Source organism: Sinohyriopsis cumingii, chromosome 5 (assembly GCF_028554795.1).
Source record: "Sinohyriopsis cumingii isolate HCF-2022 chromosome 5, ASM2855479v2, whole genome shotgun sequence".
Taxonomy (NCBI): domain Eukaryota; kingdom Metazoa; phylum Mollusca; class Bivalvia; order Unionida; family Unionidae; genus Sinohyriopsis; species Sinohyriopsis cumingii.
The window spans coordinates 8,104,559-8,129,463 of record NC_142965.1 but is presented as its reverse complement, the minus strand read 5'-3'; the positions used below and the strand labels follow the sequence as shown (position 1 = coordinate 8,129,463).

The following is a 24,905-nucleotide window of genomic DNA, read 5'->3' as shown; positions in this document are numbered from 1 at the left end:
TGAGAATAGCGCTGTCACCAGTGGCCGTGGTGATTGTTAAAACGTCACTAAAGGGGATTGTGAAAGTAAAGGTTATGACAACAGCGGACGTTTCAGCTTTGTCTGGGGTAACGGATTCTGATGAAAACAATGACAATTCCGATAATTATTATTTACTAGTGATTGTAATAATAATGATTATAATGTTTAATCTGATAGTAATATTTATCCTTGACAGTCAAGGGATTCAGGTTTATTTTTATTTTGATAATAATATTTATTCAGACTGATTTACTGTTATTCTGATTCAGTTATTTTAGTAATAATATTTGTCATGATTCAGTCCTATAATATTATTTTCAATTTCATTTACCCCAACAAATTATGAAATCAGTCCTGTAATGTTTATTTTAGTAGCATTGGCCACAACAAATTATGAAATCTGAGTGATTTTTATCATTTTAAATACCATTTACCCCATCAAATTCAATACGTAATGTCTGTACGTAATTGTGTGTGGGTATATCAGGCTGTCTCTCTGGTCGTCTGCGTGTCGATATGGATATGGAAGATGATGTAACCATCAAGGCCATATAAAGACGAAACCGCTATTTGTAAACTTGCGCGCGTGGTGGATCCACTAATGGTGTATGGACATAAAATACAGTGAATTTTACTATATGTTCTCTACATCACCAAGGCCTTCTTATTCACTGTGCACTGTCGCCGAAATACACATAGAAAACCACACCCTAAGCGCATATTCTCAAGCATAAACAGTTACTACCTTTAAATCCCTACCAATAATGCATAAATATAACTCTTCTATCTCCACCAAAATGAGAGAGGAAAATATGTTCTAAAAATAGACTAGAACTACATTCGTGGGTACTGAAATGGAAGTACTATTTGTGACCTGATTCCGTGTGCGGCCGATACAAGTGTGGGCCAACCCATGAATTTGGGAGAACTGTGGTTTGTCAGTGAACACATTCACAAGGTTTTACAAATATTTATGAATCATACGGCTGTACAAATGACCGAGTCGTATGTTTGTTTCAGTTGATTGTTGTTTCAAATGAGTACAATTGGGTCATTTTGATTACATGAGATTATTTTAATCTTTTTTTTCATTCCGTGACATTATTTGAATCTTATTTTCATTCCCCGAGCTTACTTGAATCTTGTTTTCATTCCCTCAGATTACTTGAATCCTATTTTCATTCCCTCAAATTAGTTGAATCTTATTTTTATTCTCAGATTACTTGAATCTTATATTCATTCTCTCAGATTACTTGAATCTTATATTCATTCCCTCAGATTACTTGAATCTTATATTCATTCCCTCAGATTGCTTGAATCTTATATTCATTCCCTCAGATTGCTTGAATCTTATATTCATTCAATCAGATTACTTGAATCTTATATTCATTCCCTCAGATTACTTGAATCTTATATTCATTCCCTCAGATTGCTTGAATCTTATATTCATTCCCTCAGATTGCTTGAATCTTATATTCATTCTCTCAGATTACTTGAATCTTATATTCATTCCCTCAGATTACTTGAATCTTATATTCATTCTCTCAGATTACTTGAATCTTATATTCATTCCTTCAGATTACTTGAATATTATATTCATTCTCTCAGATTACTTGAATATTATATTCATTCTCTCAGAGTGCTTGAATATTATTTTCATTCGCTCAGATTACTTGAATATTATATTCATTCTCTCAAATTACTTGAATCTTATATTCATTCTCTCAGATTACTTGAATCTTATATTCATTCCCTCAGATTGCTTGAATCTTATATTCATTCCCTCAGATTGCTTGAATCTTATATTCATTCTCTCAGATTACTTGAATCTTATATTCATTCCCTCAGATTACTTGAATCTTATATTCATTCTCTCAGATTACTTGAATCTTATATTCATTCCTTCAGATTACTTGAATATTATATTCATTCTCTCAGATTACTTGAATATTATATTCATTCTCTCAGAGTGCTTGAATATTATTTTCATTCGCTCAGATTACTTGAATATTATATTCATTCTCTCAAATTACTTGAATCTTATATTCATTCTCTCAGATTACTTGAATCTTATATTCATTCTCTCAGATTACTTGAATCTTATATTCATTTTCTCAGATTACTTGAATCTTATATTCATTCCCTCAGATTACTTGAATATTATATTCATTCTCTCAGATTATTTGAATTTTATATTCATTCTCTCAGATTACTTGAATATTATATTCATTCTCTCAGATTACTTGAATATTATATTCATTCTCTCAGAGTGCTTGAATATTATTTTCATTCGCTCAGATTACTTGAATATTATATTCATTCTCTCAAATTACTTGAATCTTATATTCATTCTCCCAGATTACTTGAATCTTATATTCATTCTCTCAGATTACTTGAATCTTATATTCATTCTCTCAGATTACTTGAATCTTATATTCATTCCCTCAGATTACTTGAATTTTATATTCATTCCCTCAGATTACTTGAATCTTATATTCATTCTCTCAGATTACCTGAATATTATATTCGTTCTCTCAGACTACTTGAATATTATATTCATTCTCTCAGATTGCTTGAATCTTATATTCATTCCCTCAGATTACTTGAATATTATATTCATTCTCTCAGATTACTTGAATCTTATATTCATTCTGTCAGATTACTTGAATCTTATATTCATTCTGTCAGATTACTTGAATCTTATATTCATTCCCTCAGATTACTTGAATCTTATATTCATTCTGTCAGATTACTTGAATCTTATATTCATTCCCTCAGATTACTTGAATCTTATTTTCATTCCCTGATATTAATTCATATCGTAAACTTCCATCTTTCATCACATTGTGTTGTGTTGTCATTTGATCCAAGCATCCATGCAGATCTATCATGTTGCATGAATATACTTTGCGTCATTCTATAAATTTAGATTAAAAAAACTGGAGATAGCGTACATATCTATTTTTATCAAATAGCAATTGATGAGTACTAATGGGGTATTCTATTACTAACGGTTTTACATTCACATACATTAATCATTTGCTGAAGTTATTTAATACAAATGATCTAATGAGAATATAATAAGACATGGCCCTAATGAGGATCTAATCAAGACATAATAAGACATATATGTAATATAGACGTGGCTCTAATCAGGATGTGATAAGACGTGGCTCTAATCAGAATGTGATAAGACATGGCCCTAATGAGGATCTAATCAAGACATAATAAGACATATATGTAATATAGACGTGGCTCTAATCAGGATGTGATAAGACGTGGCTCTAATCAGAATGTGATAAGACGTGACTCTGATCAGAATGTGATAAGACGTGGCTCTAATGAGGATCTAATCAAGACATAATAAGACATATATGTAATATAGACGTGGCTCTAATCAGTATGTGATAAGACATGGCTCTAATCAGTATGTGAAAAGACATGACTTTGATGAGAGATCGAAAGACGTGGTCCTGATGAGAGATAAAAAGATATTGCCCTGATTAGAAATGAAAAGACGTGGCCCTGATGAGAGATGAAAAGACATGGCCCTGATGAGAAATGAAAGACGTGGCCCTGATGAGAAGATAATAATACGTGACCCTGATGAGAAGATGAAAAGACGTGGCCCTGATGAGAAGATGAAAAGACGTGGCCCTGATGAGAAGATGAAAAGAATGGCCCTGATGAGAGATGATAATACGTGGCCCTGATGAGAAGATGAAAAGACGTGGCCCTGATGAGAGATGAAAGACATGGCCCTCATGAGAAGATGAAAAGACATGGCCCTGATGAGAAGATGAAAAGACATGGCCCTGATGAGAGATGATAATACGTGGCCCTGATGAGAAAATGAAAAGACGTGGCCCTGATGAGAAGATGATAATACATGGCCTGATGAGAAGATGAAAAGACGTGGACCTGATGAGAAGATGATAATACGTGGCCCTGATGAGTAATGAAAATACGTGGCCCAGATGAGAGATGAAAAGACGTGGTTCTGATAGGAGATGCAAAGACTTGGCTCTGATTAGGAGATGAGAAGACGTGGCTCTGATCAGGAGATGGGAGGATGTGGTTCTGATCAGGAGATGGGAGGATGTGGTTCTGATCAGGGGATGGGAGGATGTGGTTCTGATCAGGAGATGGGAGGATGTGGTTCTGATCAGGAGATGGGAGGATGTGGTTCTGATCAGGAGATGGAGGACGTGGCTCTATTGGCGATGCATTGAGTCATGCATCTAGTGACGCCTCAGGAAGACGTGAATCTAATGGCCGTATATTAAGTCATGTGATGAAATGGAGAAAAAGTAGAGTTTAATGGAAACATAGAAAAGTCGCTTGATTCTTAAATTAAACATTAAGAGAGCATTTAAATAATTTGGATGAAGCTTTTTTCCTTGATCCTGTAGACATCTCTATGCAACTGATAAATATGATCTCAAGGATTGATTTTGTTATATAACTTTAGTAAAGTCATCAGTTACAATCTCTAATTATCAAAGAATATAAGTCAACTTAAACGAATATTTCTTTTAAATTTTGAAACATTTTAAAACTTCCTAAAATTTTAATAACTTTGTGAAATGGAAAGAACAAACACTATTGTGTGAATGAATTCGCGATGAACTCACCCACTCGTTCAGCATCGAAAATAAATTTTTAGGTTACAATGAAATATAGCTACACAGTTCTTTTATTGTTTCATGCGTCCATAGTTTTAATGTTAAAACGGTTTTATCAACTTGGATTTTACGATATCGGTTTTGAATTTTGAACTAATAGAGGAATTTAAATCAAAATTTATTTTTATTATTTTAATATATATTTAATTAATCCATAGTTAAATACCTGTTTGAGTTATGTTCATGTTTAATGTTATCTTAGATTTTAGCCAGACTTGATTTCTGAATTTTTTTTAAAAAATCCTGATTTAATTACAAATGAAGTTATATTCCTTACATTTGTAATTACAAGTAATATCTTGGTTACTCAGTTTTGTTAATTTTAGTATAATTTGACATGTTCGCGTGGGTCACTTACGTGATTTTTCGAAATTGATTTATATGAGGGAGTGTGAGGAACGGTCTAAAAATAATCTAAAAGGCTGCAATCAGAATGTTTACTGTGAAAAAGACAACGATGTACTCTTTCACAGAATGCAATAATGATTTGATGATGATCGATGGATGATTAAAAGCAAACCAATAAATGACAGTTAGAACTATTTGTTGCTGTACATTGATTTTAACTTTGCACGCTCTGTTGTAAACGATTACCCTGTTGAAAGCGACTAACAGCATGGCAGTGTAATCAATTGAAAATAAAACGACAAGTATGACTATCTCATGCTTGTCAATAATAGTGAGTAATTGGAACTTTTCGTTGATTCCTGGCGGGTCCTTACTGGAGAGTTATCACTTCAGATAAGAGTAATAAGACATACGAAAACAAAATGTATACAACAGTAAAGAAATCGAAAAACCGATAACTTTCAATGCATCTTTCTCAAAAAAACGAAATCATAACATTTCCTTCTTGTAACAGTGACAGTTTACATACACTATCTCATATGCTCATAAATCGCACATACGCACGCACACACACATTCGCACGCACACACACATACATACGTACGTACATACACACACATACAGACATACGTACGTACGTACGTACATACACACACACAAACATACATACATACATACATACATACATACATACATACATACATACATACAGTATACGCGTCTTAATTGAGTGGGAAAGTCCATTAAAAATTATTTACCTTCAATATTAATTAAATAATAAATGCAAGAGAAGTGTATAATTATGCAACAGCATTGCAAAAGTGTCCACGTGAGGAACGTTGTCTTCAGTTAATTATTGGGGCACAAAGTATATGTTCCGTGAGAAAGAAAGATCTCATTGCGTATTTTTACGTGTTTGACTAATTAGTTTTATTATGTTTGACTAATTAGTTCTAATATGTTTGACTAATTAGCTTAATATGTTATTTGGCCTTCTTGTCAACTTTCTTAGATTAAAGGTATATAAAGTATGAATGTCATATAGATAATCAATAGGATGGAAAATTGCACGTTCGGAAACATATTGGTCATATTAAATTCTTTATTTACATCCTATTCTTTTGTCTTCCCTTAACGTATTCTTGTAAATTTCTTCATTTTTTCTTTCTATCTTTCTTTCAATTAATATCTACTTTGGATGTTGATTTTTTTATACAGTGGATTTGAGGGATCCATTTTACCATGTTACTACGAAATACTGTTATCATTATCATTTATAGCTTGTGCTTCTGAAGAATTTATATTTTCCACATTACGTGTTATATTCACGTCTTGATAAGATTTGGTCCAGTTGATATTATTACATTAGCTATTAATGTTAATGCTTGGTCCAGTTGATATTATTACTATATATATTAGTGTTAATAATTGGTCCAATTGATATTATTACCATATCTATTAGTGTTAATGCTTGGTCCAATTGATATTACTATACCTATTAGTGTTAATAATTGGTCCAATTGATATTATTACCATATCTATTAGTGTTCATGCTTCGTCAAGTTGATATTATTACCATATCTATTCGTGTTAACGCTTGGTCCAGTTGATATTATTACCATATCTATTCGTGTTAACGCTTGGTCCAGTTGATATTATTACCATATCTATTAGTGCTAATGCTTGGTCCAATTGATAGTATTACCATATATATTAGTGTTAATGCTTGGTCCTATTGATATTATTAAAATATATATAAGTGTTAATGCTTGGTCCAATTGATATTATTACCGTATATATTAGTGTTAATGATTTGTCCAATTTATATTATTACCATATATATTAACGTTAATGCTTGGTCTAGTTGATATCATTACCATATCTATTAGCGTTAATGCTTGGTCCAATTTATATTATTACCACGTTTATTAGTGTCAATACTTGGTCCAATTTATATTATTACCACATCTATTAGTGTTAATGCTTGCAGATTTGGTACTTATCCACAGTAACACTCATCACAATGACCAATACGATCCATTCCTTCCACTTCGCGGACTACATCATCTTTGGAATTACCATCGTAGTGTCCCTGGGCATCGGAATTTATTATGCCCTTTCAGGCGGAAAACAACGGACCACGTCTGAGTTTCTGGTCGGAAATCGACTTAAGACTGTACTTCCGGTAGCCATATCTTTAATGGTTACACTTGAGTCGTCCATTATGATGCTGGGCACACTGCGGAGATCTATGTATATGGGTTCCAGTGATTTATTGGGAACTTTGGATGGTTTTGTGTTAACTTGCTGGCCATCAAGTTGGTGGTTGCCTTGATACATCCTTTAAAAATTACTAGCTCGCATGATGTGAGTGTTCGCTAGGTCAGACGACCGACAGTTTGCATGAGAGTGAAAGTCATGTACCTAAATCGTGTAATCTTTATGAAATACGAATTTAATCCTGGTAATTTGTGAAAATGTCCACATTCAAGACAGAGGCCGATCCTTGCACGGAATGTTCGTTTGCATAAGGGACAAGGGATGAGTGGGACTTCTCCAGGAGGGTTGGTGGCACTCGCTTTTCTGGCTTGCTTCTTTAGTTCTGCAGCTGCTGTCCTGGAGCCTGTGTGCATCTTGTCCTGCCACTTGATGTTGAGGATTTTCCTGAGACTGTGGTGTGGGGAACACAACTGCCCTGTAGACCTTTAGTTTGGTCTGGATGATGCCTCTTTTATTCCAGACGTCGGCATACAGTCTGCCGAACGTTGCGCTGGCTTTGGCAATGCAGAGGTTCACCTCGTCGTCAATAGTGACGCTCTGTGACAGTGTGCTGCCAAGGTAGGTGAAGCGGTTCACTACATTGAGTTTTGGCCGTTGACGGTGATGTTGGGCTCAACATAGGGCATTCCAGGGGCCGGCTGATGCAGGACTTCAGTCTTCTTGGTACTGATGGTGAAACCGAAGCTTGTGCAGTAGGTGGAGCACATATCAACGTGTTGCAGGACGGCTTCTAAGCAGGAGATGAGTGCGCAGTCATCAACAACTAAGAATTCTGTGATGGTGTCTGTCATAACCTTGGTTTTTGCTTGAAGCCTCCTGATGTTGAACAGTTTTCCATCTGTACGGCACCAGATGCTGACTCCAACATATTCGTCTTTGAAAGAATTAGCATGGCAGAGAACAATAGAATGAACATTTTCGATGCCAGAACACAACCCTGATTGACGCCATTGGTTACTGTGAATGACTCAGATATCTCTCCATTGCCCTGGACTCGTGCCTGCATGCCGTCGTGGACACCCTGCACCATGGATCTATATTTTCTCGGGCATCCGTACTTTGCCATGGAAATGCTGCACCACGGATATAAATGTTTTTGGGCATCCGTACTTTTCCATTACCTACCACAAGCCTTCTCTGCTGACAGTGTCAAAGACCCTTGTCACGTCGAAGTAGATGGAGAAAAGGTCGGCGTTTTGCTCTTGACATCTCTCTTGTAGCTGCCTCGCTGCAAACACCATGTCGATGATCCCATGTTCTTTCCGGAATCCACACTGGCTTTCTGGCACGATTCCCTGGTCAAGGTGCGTAGTGAGGCGGTTCTATTGGATTCTGGTGAGTATCTTTCCTGCGATTAAGAGCAAGGATATACCCTGGTGGTTTTCGCAGTCCTGGCGGTTGCCTTTGTGCTGACACAGGTGGATTATGGAAGCGTCTTTGAATTTCTGGGGATCGTCTCTTGCTGACACATCAGTAAGAACACTTGATAGAGCCTTTCTATCAGGGATGTGCCACCTTCCTTGTGGACTTCAGCTGGGATGCAGTCTGAACCAGGGGCTCTGCCGCTGGCGAGCAGACGTTCTGTGTCTCGAGCAAGGTTGGAGGGTCATCGTTTGCTTCGTTGATGGGTAATTTCGGGAGACGACTGACGGCTTCATCATTAATGGATGAAGGGCGATTCAGGACGCCGTGAAGGTGTTCAGCCTATCGTTGAAGAATCTCCTCTTTATCAGTAATTAGTGTGTTTCCGTATGCACTGAGAATGGGGGATGATCCAGAGAATGTAGGTCCATATTCTTCTTTCAGGGAGTTGTAGAAGTTCTTCATGTCATGCCTGTCTGCGTGGCACTGGATCTCATCAGCTTTGTTGATCAGCCATGTCTCTCGCATCTGGCTGAGTTTATTATACTGTACAATTCTGCGTATATTGTTGTACGCATCTTTCCTGGAGATGGATATGGGGTTGTTGAGGTAGGTTTGATGGAAGCGGTGTTTCTCATCCAGCAACTGCTTGATCTGGTCGCAGTTCTCACCAAACCAGTCTTGGTGCTTTCGGGTAAAGGGTCCTAGGAGCTCCGAAGCTGTGCTGTAGACCAGCTCTCTTAATGCCGCCCAGTAGGTCTCCACATTCTGATTGTCCAGAGGGGTGGACTTCAGACGTTCTTCCAGGGCATCCACGAGAGACTGTTTGGTACTGGATACATACATACATACATACATACATACATACATACATACATACACACACACATACTTACATACATACATGCATACATACATACATAAATACATGCATACATAAATACATGCATACACACACAGCCATACATACATACATACATACATATATGCCAAATTATTTTACTTTTTTATTTCATTATGTTTTATTTCTTTTTCCGTACTTAGAACTGAGGTTCAAATCTCGACATATTCGAACAGTAGGTACTGTTCTTGGCATGCTGACGTATGTACGTGTTCCAAAATATCTCATTGTCTTCTTCTTCTGAAAGAAAATACCACAAAAATAAAATAAGGATTATTTTAACAAGCAACCTGCATAAGTCCCCAGATAGAATCTTCTTTCTAAGTTAATGCAATGTTCATTTCCACTCTATCTAAGAGTCACACTTTGGGTACTGTATTTGAAAATTAATAAAGCTGTCAGGAAGTTTCGCTTCTCTTACAAGCATTGTCAAAATTCTGATCAAAGAGTGTTAATAGCAAGGTAAACGTACACTTAAGAAACAAAACGAAATTTGGCATGGGTTTTCTTTTGCAGACTTTGTACATGGGGATCGTCTTGTTCGGCCCAGCAATAGCCCTGGAAGCTCGTAAGTTGAAAAAGAATCCTATCAGGTTGTGAACCTAATAATCTATTTTTTGATATTAATATATTTAAATATATATTTTTAAAATTACCTATTTTCAGAGTACGTCTTCCAGTCGTCCGACTTGCTTATGTGTCTCTAATTATTGGCTTGTGTTATTTATGGTCGGGTTTGTAATCTGAGATTTCTTTATCATTTCAATTGAAATCGAACTGTTAATGAATGCTGTTGCCGATACCGAATACCGCCTTCCCACGTTCCTCTAATTTAAACTGGAAATTAAACAATTTTAACAAAGACCTTTACTAAAAATGTATAAGAGAAACCGCGTAAAATAAGCCAATTTGAGCACGACAACTCGCGAAAAAATTCACTGCAGCAAATTGCTCCTTTTTATTCTATGCCAAGTACTGAAACATGGTTATTCATTTATGTTATACGGAAATCCAGAATACTGGCAATCTGATCCACTGAATCTGTAAAAGTGATTGTGTACAAAATAAGTAACAATTGATAGAAAGCAATACGTTGTTAGCGAAAACAAGTTGTTCCGACCGGGAATTTTCCATTCCAGTGACGGGGTTTCCACAATGGGGTTCTATCGTGTCTGTAGTCTTGGCATCTGTCATATACACGGCGATTGTGAGTATCTTGAACAACATTATATTTTAGAATCAAGTAAACAGTGAATTAATTAATCAATTAATCATTCAACCAAGCAGTCAGTCAGCCAATCAATCGACTGATAAGTTAAGTGTGTATATATACATTAAGTAATATCTCTTTAGATGCTAGTTTTGGTGACATAAAAGGTAACATGTCATCACGTGGTAAGGGGGATTGCTGCAGTTAAATGTAACATTAAAACTAGTTGTAATGTGGATTGCTGACACGGCAAGTAATACGAAAAATACAAGGTATTGTAGTTTGCTGACATAACATGTAACATGACATACTTGGTATTGTAGATATTTGGTAGTTTCTTAATCTGAAGGGCTCACTGATTAGCCGAAGAGGCACGTGTCCCAAATTCGAGAAGAAAATACAATATACTCATAAAAGTGTATTACAATAATATTTAGCTCATTTATTTCATGTGAATTTAAAATTCGAATAATAATTGTAGGTGAAATAATTCGACAGATGAATTCGAATCTCCATCCATTTCCTATATTTCAGGGTGGTATAAAAGCTGTGATTTGGACAGATGTATTTCAATCTGCGGTAATGTTTGCAGGATTTTTCGCTGTCCTGATTAAGGTACATATCAAAACTTTCTTGAGAAAAACTAAAATTGTATTCCTTTAAGCCAATTGAGCAACACGGTTTCTCGCGATATAATACAGAGTACTTACGGTAAGTAATCTGACCTAGACAATGAGGGTACATTTCAAGGGTGTTGCCACTGCGAAATTGCCACCGCCTAGCAAGGTTTATTTTTCGTCCATATTGTAATGCCATGAAAATAATACAATGTTTTCGCTAGACATGTTTAGTATGAAATAATGTGCTCCTTTTTGTTCTATACAATGTGGCCATTTCATTTAATTCACAGAACTTGCTGTATAATCGTATAATCAAACATTAAAATGTTACTAAGGTGTATAAATCTCCATGTGTGATTTTGAAAGATGATATCCAGAACTTTAAACTTTTATGATGTCGCTACATGTAAAATTTAAGTTATGCGATTATAGGGACTTAGTTTTGCACTTTAAGAAGAGATAAACCCAATGATGATGTTGGATAACACCTATAACTTGTGACATTTTAGATACAGTTAAAAAAATAAATTCCGTTCTGTACTTTAAAGTGCTTATTGTGTAACAGGATTGAAGCCCATTGGGTATGGATTAAGTGTAACCCAAAGATATGGATTAAGTGTAACACAAAGGTATGGATTAAGTGTAACTCAAAGATATGGATTAAGTGTAACTCAAAGGTATGGATTAAGTGTAACCCAAAGGTATGGATTAATTGTAACCCAATGGTATGGATCAAGTGTAACTCAAAGCTATGGATTAAGTGTAACTCAAAGATATGGATTAAGTGTAACTCAAAGGTATAGATTAAGTGTAACCTAAATATATGGATTAAGTGTAACCCAAAGGTATGGATTAAGTGTAACTCAAAGGTATGGATTAAGTGTAACATAAAGGGTAAGGATTAAGTGTAACCCAAAAGATATCGATTAATTGAAAACACCGAACACTACACTATGTGAATTACATGCTCATGATAATAAAGATTAGGGATTCTATAAACACCCGCAGAAAATACTAATGTGATTTTGAACCAGATACAACTAACATAGCACATCTAGTTTCTCACTAGCCTGGGCACTTTCGACTCTGAATCTTTTTTCAAAGGCAATACGAAACTATAGACAAGACAAACAATAAGCACAACGTTGAAATTACAAATGTTTACATAAGTGTTTCTACTGGAATCAAAACATGTTAATCTTTAATGCTTCGACTAGATGCCTTCAGGCTGATGATTCTATATATCATATCGACTTAACAAATGGATGCGGCATGGCATATCACCATCTGCTTTTGTATAAATTGATGTAATCGTAAATTATATCCTGGATATTTCATTGTTTTATAGTAATTATAAGCGGTAAGTTTGCGAGTGGTTGTTGTTTCCTAGTGTGCTTGATTAAGGCCGCATGGTTTTAGTATTCTAAGACTGCAAATCCAGTATGATTCCTTTTCTTTCCTGGTTTCCGAACTCCATGTTGACATTATACCTACCTTGATGAACCAAATGTGAAAACGTTAGAAAATTCTACAAGTGCAGCTGACGATCATTCCTTGACACACAAAGTTTCATTTGTCAGTAAGTCTTCCTTTCAGCAGGTTTGAAAAAGAAAGAAAAAACCTATCTCATTCTCACACGAACACTCCAAATTTCATGCTGGCACACCATTTAGAGATCAAGTTCCTGATATGACTAATCAGAAATCCTTATCTCTTCCTAAGTGCACCTATTGCTAAAAAGGGCTCGTTATTTTGATTGCTTCCAAAAGAAAAATAAGCAAAAGAATCAAAACAAAGTCTTTCCAAATGCTATTATTTCAAAAAAGGTCAAGGTCATAGTCATGCGCAGAAAGCTATACATGTGTTGAGTAAAATAAATCCCAATCTGATTTCATTATGCAGAATTATAAACTATTCATTCTATATAACTTATGGGTCATTCTGCGAAGTCTTTACCTATTAAAAGTTCTAGGGATATAGGAACTTCTCAGAGTCTTATATTGTCAGGGATTTTCTGAGAAGACTTCTAATGAAAGTGTTCTTATTGAAGGAACATATTGTTTGTTGTGATTCCTTTCTATTGTATAAATTTGTCAGCTAACTTAGTCTCAGGACCTACGACAGTCGGAACAATGACGCATTTACCCGTCGAGGGAATTCATTTATTACTAGGCAATTACCTATCTCGATATAAGGTCTTAGTTAATCAACTTGTAACTGACGGGCGTTGTTTGGATCAGAAAGTCGATCATATTGAAAATGAAATCCCTCATTTATATCCAGCTTGTGCAGTTACTATAGCTATGACTAAAGTAGTTCTTCAGAATGATGTTGATCAGGACATTATTCCTTTACCTGACACAGTTGTGAGTACGGTTTTGATGATGTCAATTTTACTCCTAATATCGATCAATCAAGAGGTACTGATAATATTGATCCTCTTTTTACTACTCATTCTCTTTATGCTAATCAGGGTGATAAATCGATAATCATTGTCGGACAGAAACACGATCGTGAGATCTCCTGTGTGTCTCGGAAGACTATTAGCAAAACTGACGCTGCGCAAGTACCTATTTGTTATTTTGCTAAAACTGGGGTCTGTATCAGATAAGGCAGACCAACTGAGGTACCTGCTGGTAACGTGGTGAGTGAGCTATCAAACTGTTTTCCTAAGTCGTATAGACAGATAATTCTTAGCCTAACCAATAAAACATCTTAGACTGGTAATTCAGGGGTCAATAAGAGTTGTCACAAGAGCTTGAATCATTTTTATTGACAGAGAACTAAAGTGATGTTTGTTAATATGGTAGATCCTGTCACACTTGTCAAATGGTAGAAAAATCCAATCAGAAGATAACTAAAGGTCATCTGCAACGTATTCATGCATTTGACGAACATTTTAGCAGAATAATGGCACACTGTGTCAAAAATGAAATTAAGGCATGACAAAAATGCAAAGGAAAGGAGTTTTAAGCCTGGAGACGGAGTTATGACTTTCTTGCCCTTACCTCAAAATCCTCTTCTGGCTAAGTATTGTGGTCCTAATACAGTTGAAAAAAAATAAGTGACTTAAATTACATCATTAATAGTCCTGGAGACGAAAACAAAACCAACTTTGCCAAAGAAATATTGTAAAGGACTTTTTCGATAGAGATATCCCTGTTTGTTATGATGTCAGTTGAGGTGTACCTATCCAACACAGTGAGGATGAGTTGTACCTATCCAACACAGTGAGGATGATTTGTACCTATTCAAGACAGTGACGATTTAAGAGTTGTAATGAAACTGGACTGTAGTGACTTTGGTGTAACGAATCTTCAGAAATCAAAAATATTAAACAATCTGGACCAGAAACTTTCACATCTACAGCTGCAGGAAAAGAGCAAACTGAAACAAGTATATGAGCCCTTGTTTCCAGATGTTTCAGCACGAACAAATACAATTTACAATGATGATGAAATTGTAGATTTTAGACATGTAGTATTTGTTGGAGAAAGATTTCAAGAGTGACTGTAGTTCACCATGTGTTTTTTGCTGAAATCAGATAATACTTTCCGCATGTGCACCGACGTTTGTAGAAAAGTGAACAGTGTGACCAAAACAGATTAATTTCCAATGCCACGAATAGGAGACTGCATTTACAAACAACTGGAAATACCACATGTCACACAATTTGACCTTTTGGTAGGATTCTGGCAAAGGAAATTTCGGCACTCGTAACTCGAGAAGGACTTTATTAATATAAAATTATATCGTTAGTTATTAAAGGTTAGTACTTTTCAAATTTAATGAACATGATTACATCTGGTGTAGATAATTGCGACGCTTACATCGATGATTTCATCATCTGCAAGGATACCTGGAAAGATCACTTGGCAACCGGAAATTCTTTGATAAACTTAGTGATGCAGTTGTAACTATTATTTGATATAAAAGTGAGTTTTGCCATGGATGTGTCACAATTTTAGGACATATTATTGGACACGGTCAAGTTAAACCTATAGAAGTTAGGGCAATCTCTGAATTCCTTGTACCTATCAGTAAAACGAATGCAGATTTTTTGTATCGATATATGTTACTGGAAATAATGTCCAAATATCTCCATAATTGCTGAACTCCTGACCAGTGTGTTGAGTAAGAAAACCAAGTTCACTGTCTGAAAAATGTCAGGAGGTTTTTTTTTGATAAGTTAAAGGCCATACTTAGGAGTGCATTAGTTCTTGCAGCTTCAAACGTAAGATATTAATTTAAAATGCATGTTGATGACAGTAATGTTGGTGATACACACACACACACACACACACACACACACACACACACACACACACACACACACACATATATATATATATATATATATATATATATATATATATATATATATATATATATATATATATATATATATATATATATGTATATATATGTATATGTATATGTATATATATATATATATATATATATATATATATATATATATATATATATATATATATATATATATATATATATCACGCACGTCATTTGATATTTTAGGTGACGATGGTGATCGGTGGCGTGGGTAGAACATAGGAGTTTGCATGCCAGAAAGGCCGTCTTAACATGTTCAAGTGTGTACATGTGAGTAGTGAATGGGGATTTAACATTACAGCAAAACGTTTGTACCCTGGCGACAATGGGAATTTAACATGGGGAATAAATCGTGGGACTGTTGAGCGACAATGGGAATTTAACATGGGGAATATATTTTGGGACTGTTGAGCGACAAGGGAAAATGGAACAGGGGCGGGACCCTATTTTAATAGGGTCCCGACCTGATGGGTCTCTATTTCTTTTTTAAAACAAATAAAAAAAATAAAAAAATAAAACAAAAATGGGGTAGGCAATTGAAAGTCTATCTCTTTTCGAGAGATTGGAGTGGCCCTGAAAAGGGCCTTTGGGTTTCTTCTTCTTCTTCTTATTCTTCTTCTTCTAACTCCTTAACTTCTTTATCCATCCCCTTATTTTTTCCATCATTCCTTTCTTCTTCTTCTTTTCTGTTTCCGGTATCCAGTCCGGGTGACCCATGGCTCAGAACTTTTCCTGGACTTTGATCCAATTTTGATTGAGTCTCTCAAACTCTGCCTGTTTCTTTTTGTTTTCCTTGTCTTTTCTTTCTTTATTCCATCTCTCTTTAATCTTCTTTACCTCTACTTCCATCACTTTTCTCATTAACTCCTCTCCTTTCTTCAGTCTGTCCAGACCCCTCTCCACAAAAGAGCACTCTGTCCCATGCGACATATTTTCAAGAAAGCACCTGACTTTGCTTGCATTGTCAAGTTCTTCCTTTAGCCTTCCCACTCTGACATAGGTGGGATTTATCATACCTCTCAATCCCTTTTCCTCCTCTTCTATCATTTCTGCTATCACTTCTTTTGCTACGTTTAGACTTTTAGCGTAGTCCAGGTACTCTGCTGTCTTCCATTCTTTTTCTAGTCTCTCCACTACATAGATACCATCCATTTTCCAATAGCATATATGTACCAAGTTCTTGAACAACTCACTTGCAACCACCATCTTCGTTTTGATTATTCCTTAGAATGGTTCGAACATCAAACTTTGTGGGTTCTTATAGTTAAAGCGCGGACGTGATGGAAAACATCCCCTAAAACAAAATTAATATTACCTAGATCATGACCAAACAACGCGCGGACGTGAAAGAAAATATCCCCTACTTTTCTCATTTCATATGATCTACTATCCACATACCTGAAGCAACAATAAACAAACCCAAAATCTACTATCCACACACGCAAAGCATTAAAATTAAACCCCAAATTTACTATTCACACAAACATACGTGATCACTTAGAAAGCCCAATAATGTACTATCCACACAAACGTACGTCAGCTCTTACAAGCACATACACTCACACCACATAAGAGTCAGTGTTTATATTCACACTACTCTACATACACATATTGGCAAATCGATTACTATTTATTTTCTAGAGATTGGGGTAGCCCTAAAATGGGCTGTTTGTTTTTGAACTCCAGTGACACCTGGTTAATAATGGCACATTCCAGGCCTGGCACCACACAAACATCTTCTTCCCCAGTCTCCTTTTACTTTTTTTCTTAGGAGCGCAGAGGGAGGATGATTGGCTTCAGCACCCCAATCCTCTGTCTCTGGACTCTTGTAAGCCATCCTTTCTCCTATTTTCTTTTCCTCCTCTTCCCTCTGTCTTCTCTCCTCCTCTTCCTTCTTTATTCTTCCCTCTTCTACTATGGCCTCCGCTGCCAGTTCATTTAACAGGCGCCTGACATATTCCAGATGTATCTGGAGTTCAAGAAGTTTGCTTATTCTGCTATTCATTGTCTTGTTAACGAATGAACAGGGTAGCTAGACTGCCAAGCGAGTTTCAATTTATACTAAAAGCGCGGACGTGAAGGAAAACATCCCTTAAAATAAAATTGATATTACCTAGATCATGACCAAACAACGCGCGGACCTAAAAGAAACACTCACTCACTTTTTTATACTGCCCATCACTATTCTAAAAACTTTTATTAAACAAATAATATACTATCCACATACGCAAAGCAATCAAATCAAACCCCAAATCTACTCTCCCCACACGTCAAACAGCAAAAAAAAATGATCATAATCTACTATCCACACAAACGTACGTGAGCACTTACAAACACACAACAAACGTACGTGAGCACTTACAAACACACAATCATATACACAAACGCATGCACTCACACTATAAAAAAGAGTCATGTTTATATTCACCCTACTCTACATACACACATTGGCAAATGGATTACTATTTCTTTTCTAGAGTATTGGGTAGCCCTGAAAAGGGCTGTTGTTTTTTTGTTTGCTATGGCAATCTTTTAGTTTCTAAGAATGTGACGTCCTCTGACGATAGACTTTCTGACGATAGGTCTGCTTCTTCGGAAAGAGAAAAAGAACTCTTTGGTGTCGATACGACAATCGACAAAGCCTCTGTCAGGTTCAGGTTGCTGCTGCTGCTGTTGTTGCTGCTGTTGCTGCTCTCTCTGCTGTTTCTGAAGTCTGTACTTCTCTGTCCATTCTTCTTTCTCCCTGTTCACTTCTTCTCTGAAGAGCTCTTCTATCAGGTCTTCAGTGACTTTTAACATTCTCACATTCTCTATCTCTTCTGGCTTCGGTATCAGACTGTGTCTGACCCTATGCAAATTCACGTAGGCTTCGTTTAGCTTAGCTAGTTTGGAGCACATCTTCGTAGGAGGATGAGTCGACAATGGATGGTAAGACTGGAGGCTACCCCAGCTTTAAAGTCAAAGCGCGGACGTGAAGGAAAACATCCCTCCACGGTTTTCGAGCCGGAACGTTCAATGAGCGTCATGAGAGGGATAGTAAGAAGTCAAAGAGCATGAATCAAGATTTCTATAGTCAAACAAACCACAAAGGCATTTTTTCTTCAAAACACAACATTTTTTATTCAAAATCACTTAACACTAACAAACAACTCTAACATTTTTTAACAATAACCCAACAATATAACATCAAACATTTTTTCTAATCACAAACATTTTTTTCAACTCACACATTATTTTTGACAAGGCTGACAACGTTGTGAATGAAATTGTGATTTCCACTATTGGAAGTCATTAGGCCATTGATGGACATTACGTTTCCTAGCTTGAGACAAAAGATAAGCATAATGGTCACAAAACCATCTATCTACTTTCACATCGTTTCTAGAAGAAGAACGAGACTCAAAATGAGTCACTAAATGTTCTAAGGAATAACCCAGGCTGCGATGATGCAGAAAATACACACAATATTGTCCACGCACCAAGGAATCTGTGCCTTGTGATTTCACATTCTTGAATCGGATAGTCTGAGCATTTCTTCTCATCAAGTCGATGATATCGTCTTCCAGAGGAGGCAATCCGTACGAATCGAAATATTCCACACATCCTTCTTGAGGAAAGTAGACGGCTACCCAGTGGATTCCTGGGAGATGACTGTCGTCCGTGTTAATTACATAAGCTAGATGGTCTTGAGGTTTGCGATGAGGGAGTTCATCTTTAGCACAGACGACAGGATTCCAAGAAGCCGTGTACGAGCTGTGGTTCAAAAGATAATAAAGTTCCCAGGTATCCATTGATTTGTGTGTTTTTTTCTTCACAGGTAATGATAAGTGATCAATTCGATCCTGACTTTTTGCTTGAAAATGTCTGACAAGTAAAAAGCGTTTATATCCGACTTCTTACTCTGGTCCAAGAGAGATTCTATGCGACGGCACTCCAGAGACGTTAATGGAGGACAAGAATGTTTATCCAAGCCTTTATACCACTCGTTCAACACGAATTCTATCTCGATGTGTTCCCAAGCTTTGTCCAGATATTCGTCCAATTTTTCTTCTTGACTCAACATCAGACATTTGTCGTGTTGAATTTGACTGGGATGATCGTTGTGACATCCATAGCACTCTTCCTTGATCAATTCTTTCTTTATATCTGCCAGGAATGTAGCAAAACAGGAGACTAAATGGGCTTCTTGTTCTGGCCATCTTGACTTCATCATGATAACTTCTTCGTCTTGGGAGTCTTCTTCTTCTTCTTCTTCTTCCACGATCTCCTCACATTCCATCTTCAACGTTTCTCCACTAGGTAAAGAGTTATAACAGTCTTCCCTGGCTTCTAATAATCTAGAATGACTTCTCTCAGACTGTTGATTTATATGGTATTGTCAAATTCTGCATACAGGAGGACGTTCACTGTGTGATCTGGAGGTGGATTTGCAAACTGAAGTTCCACACGAATCTGACCCGATTTTATAGGGTGGAAATGTCCCTCGTCGCTGCCTTGGTCTGGAGTGAAATCAAAACCCCACAAAGCATAGCCTCCTGCATAATCATCGTACTAAATACCGTGACTGGTGTTGGTTCCTAACAGTCCCGTGGCTTCGTACAGGGACAAGTACGATCTCAAATAATTCTTCGCGACACCAAAGTTAGGCTCAAAGGGTCGGGTACACAAGGTCTTGCCGTCGCGACTGACTTCGATCTTGGACACATTGTAACGTTGAAACTCAAAAGGATTTTGATCGTGGGTTCCATTGAAGGCTGAATTTCTGACGATACCAACAATCAAACGCTTGGGTAACTGTCCTTGGAACAGATGATCTTCGATCATTGATCGCTGTCCAGCGGGAATGATGAACGTTTTCACTTCTACGCGTCGTATCGCATACTTGGCGGTCGTTCTGCTCAACGTCTGACTGACGTCGTTTTCCCCTTTAGGTAACACTTCCACACGACGCACGTAAAGTCGGGCTTCTTGAATGATAGTTTTGTTTTCATTGGCATGGGCCATCAAATGGAAAGCGGCACTGCTACGATTCAGTCTCAGACGGATATCCACCCCGTTGAGCAAATACTTTTCTTGTAACCACATGTCCAAATGCAAACGATCCATCAGTTCTAAACTTCGCCCTTGCAGAATTTTCTTACGACGGTCGTTAAACCCCACATTGTGAGGATTGTCATCTTCTGTCAGGACTGTGTCGCTAAACGTGCCTACACCTGCCGTGTCAGGTTTCCATACCACGCAAGCATCCAGATGAGTATTCTTGGCTTCTTTTCCGTACGTCAAGAGATATTCCAGGTAGGCGCGATACGGGTAAGTATACATGCTGCTGCTGACCAGTTTGTTATTCAAGTACGAGTCCACTTCGCTGAACAAGGAATGCATGAAATTGTTGACAGGAGCTACTCTAGCATCGCCTCCTGGATTGGTGTTGTCCGTTTTGATCACTTTCACTTTCAAGTACAGGTAACTGCTATTCAGATCGATGTAATCTTCGGGCTGACCTTTGATTTCAAACTCGATGGGAGCGGAATCCGTCAAAGGGGAGACGGGGTGAAATTCCACCCATTGGGATTCTTGCATCGTCATCATGGTGGGGGGCATGGCAAACAGATCCAGTTCCGACTTGGAACAAGCGCAAGATTCTCGGTGCATCATTTTTTTCTATGTCTCAATAATCGAAAACGTCTAAGTCTCGAAAGGTTCTTCTTTTCTTTGCCTTTCTAGCTTTAGACGTATGAAGTCTGGTGAAAGGGTGTTTTCTTCGTCGTTTCTTTCTACCTTGTCCTTGCTGAATGCCTGACTCGGTAGCGTGCAGAGCATTTATACGTGTGTCTCGTCGACCCAAAAGGTCTTTGCCCGTTTGCAGCAAGACATTTTTGCCTGCCCTCATGAAGGCTTCTTTGGGGTTTTGTTGTCGATGATGACATTTTGGAGAAATTCTTTGCCTTGTGTCAGTACCGAATCTTTCAAGGCGTGCAATCCGCGTGTCACCATCGGTTTCAAGACTGGGGCCACCGAACGAAAGGCCGATTTTAGCATATCTCCTAATCCGTGTCCTCGCTGTCGAGCAACGCCTCGGTACACTGGATACATGACATAAGAGTCGTGAGAGAACCGTTTTCGAAAATGGAGTTTCACTGTCACTTTTCCTTTGGTGAATGGAATATTTTGTCACAGATCTCCTTTTATAGCAATGTTGACCGTGTCTAAATACGACTTGCTGACAGGCAAATAGTGAGGTTGTACAAATTCGCGGTGGACGTGGTAAGTGTTTCCACCTTCCTCGTCAGCGAGCGTGGCAGAATCCACTTTGAAAGGAATGACACGCAGTAACGGTACGGAGGTGTGTCCCACCACGTTGTACTCCACCACATCGGAGTACACAAACATCAAATTCAGTCCTTGGTTCAGTTCTACCGGGGCACGAAATAACTTACTAAAAGACTCGTTGTCGTAAATGACTGGCAGTTCGTTTTTCTTCATCATGGCCATTCTCATGTCCATGTCTCCTCCCAACATGTCAAACAATTCACGACAAAATAAAATGAACACGATTATACTCTCGTCAAATTTCATCAAGAAGCGACAAGCTGATTTGTGGTATTCCATGGTGACACTTTTTTTGACACTTTCCAAAGCTTTAAGAAACACGACATTAAACCTGGAGGCTATGGTGCTCACCAAATGTTGACCACTAAAATAATAGCCTGGGGGAATGAACAAGTGATAGGTGGTGTACTTTTGATTTTGTGTGCCAGGGGTTTTTATGTTATATTTGCCATGGGTATCCAAGTACTGTTGCATTTGCTTGTCATGAACTTCCACAGTAAAAAAGTTTTCATTGGGAAGGACACTGAGGACTTGGTTCGGGTGAATGATTTCTACAAAAGCCACTTCCCAATGGGCTTCGTGATTTAATGGGATGGTCTCAGGTAATTTGGCCATGTAACAGCACAACGTGTTCTTGGGAAACACCTCCATGGAACTGTCACTGGGTAAGGGTAAGTAAAATTGGTTTTGGTGACTCATAATTCCAGAGTTCTGTGGCTGTCCGAGGGGTTTTTGGACGTCAGAGGCGTGTCTCCGCCCAAAATAGGGTTGTTGTTTTTATTGGAGTGGTGACTGACACTGGTACAGGACACAAAGTTCCCGTTGTTCCCGTTCGAAGAGAATTTCAGGGAGGGATTGAGAAGCAGGTAACCGATTCAGCTGCTCAATAAAATGGTCCACAATTGTTTGTCTCCTTGTTGCAAACTCAAATTGGCGATGGCTGCCCCGATGACACAATACACCACGAAGATTTGGCAGAAAAAGACGATTTGGTTGTTTTTGTAAATCTTGCACAGAAGAACTAGGTGAAGGAGTGGTCGACGTAGCTGCGTCTGTGTGAAAGGGCATGATGGTCACTTCTTTTTATAGTCGATGACTTGCGAAGCGTTGATCCAAGAATCAAAACTGGGTGGATATCCTTTCCAATGTACTTTGACTTCTTTGACACGTCGTTTTCCCACTTTACGGGTTCTGCGTTCGAGAATGCTTTCGATGTCGTACACGTCGTCTTCTCTTTTGGTCACACGTTGTAACTCGGGCAAATAAAACGTTCCTTTGAGCACTTCTCCGTTCATGTCTTCCAATTTATAGACGGCAGGATGACGGCCATGCTCTCGTCCAGTGACACGAAACAATTCGGTCGTCCAGTTAGGTAAGTAACCTTTGTCGAAAGTGCGTTTGGTTTTGCCAATGTGCACCCAATCTCGTACGGCCAACACTCCACTTTTCTTGGGGACAGCCCTCGTCGGGGACGTACCAAACAGGCGATCAAACACCAACACTTCGTTCTCGGGAGTCACTTCTTGCGGGGCACGTCCGATGCTTCGATGGTAAGATTGGTTGTACGCTTGCACCAGGTGCGGTAAGATGTCGATGTACTTCAGAGTGTGGTGATGCGTAAAATACTTCCACATGCGTTCTTTCAAAGTGCGTTGAAAACGTTCCACGATGCTGGCTTTGGTTTCGGGATTCTCGGTGGTAAAAAATTGAATGTCACGTTTCTTTAATTCTTTTTGGAAAGCTTGGTTCAGAAATTCGGTACCTTTGTCCGTTTGCCATCGAAGAGGGTGACGATTGCTTTGTTTCAACACTCGTTGCAGGGCTCGCACTAACTCACTGCTCGATTTGGAAGTCAAGGGTACGACCCAGGCAAATTTGGAAAAGACGTCGATGACACAAAACAAATATTTGTAGCCGCGATTGTAACTGGCCAAATGAGAGACATCGGCTAAATCGGTTTGCCATTGATGATCGATGCCTTCCACTCGGGTGCAACATCTGGAAAACTTGCGTCGAATGGGTTTGTGTAAAGTGCAGGTAGCTTGTGCTTGTAACCATCGTTGCACTTGAGGTAAACGGAGACTTTTCAGTCGAGTTTTGGCAGCACGATACAATTTTTTGAACTCCTGCGTGACCTGCAGGATGGGATGGATCGTAGTAAATGCTGGCTAACACCTTCTCCATTTTTTGGTGTGTTAATAAGGCACCCACTCCTCGAGGATGCTACTTTGGTTGGGTCGAAAGGGTGGTTTAGAAACGGATTTACGTGTCCGATGGGCTACGGGAGTAGAAGTCGAAGGTATTGGTGGTGGTAAAGGTGGCAATGGAATGGCTTTGGTCTTCTTTTCTTTTTTCACTTCTGGTTTCCCTTCTTTCTTTTTCACTTCTGTTGAAGGAGGAGTGGACATCATCTTTTTAACCCAAGCTTACATTTCTTCTCGTTGGGGTGTGGGGGACGGGGTCAACAAGGATGCTGCAATCTTACTTGAAATGGGAGCTGCTGGCGGTGTTTGAAACACTTCTCGCATCTCTTCTTCCTCAGGTCTTCGTGGGGTAGCATCTCTGGTGACCTCTGGGGATGGTAGTAGTGGTGGTGGTAGTGATGATGGTACTGGACTTTTCATCAAGGACTTAAAATCTTTCAGAGTGGGAAGAGCTGTTTTGTCTAAAGCTTTCTGGTGAAGGATTTGCAGTCGTTGCAAGAGTTGACCGTACTTTTGCGATTTTTCTGTTTCGGACAAATCTTGGCGATCCATCAAGGACTGCAATTCGTGTTGTAACTGGGACATCTCGCTCAA

General features: G+C 38.1%; 1 pseudogene; it reads left to right on the top strand.

The window, feature by feature from the left end:
* Nucleotides 1-7,077: 7,077 nt before the first annotated feature.
* LOC149798596 (sodium-coupled monocarboxylate transporter 1-like) overlaps nucleotides 7,078-24,905 on the top strand; it is a 38,987-nt pseudogene continuing 21,159 nt past the window's right edge.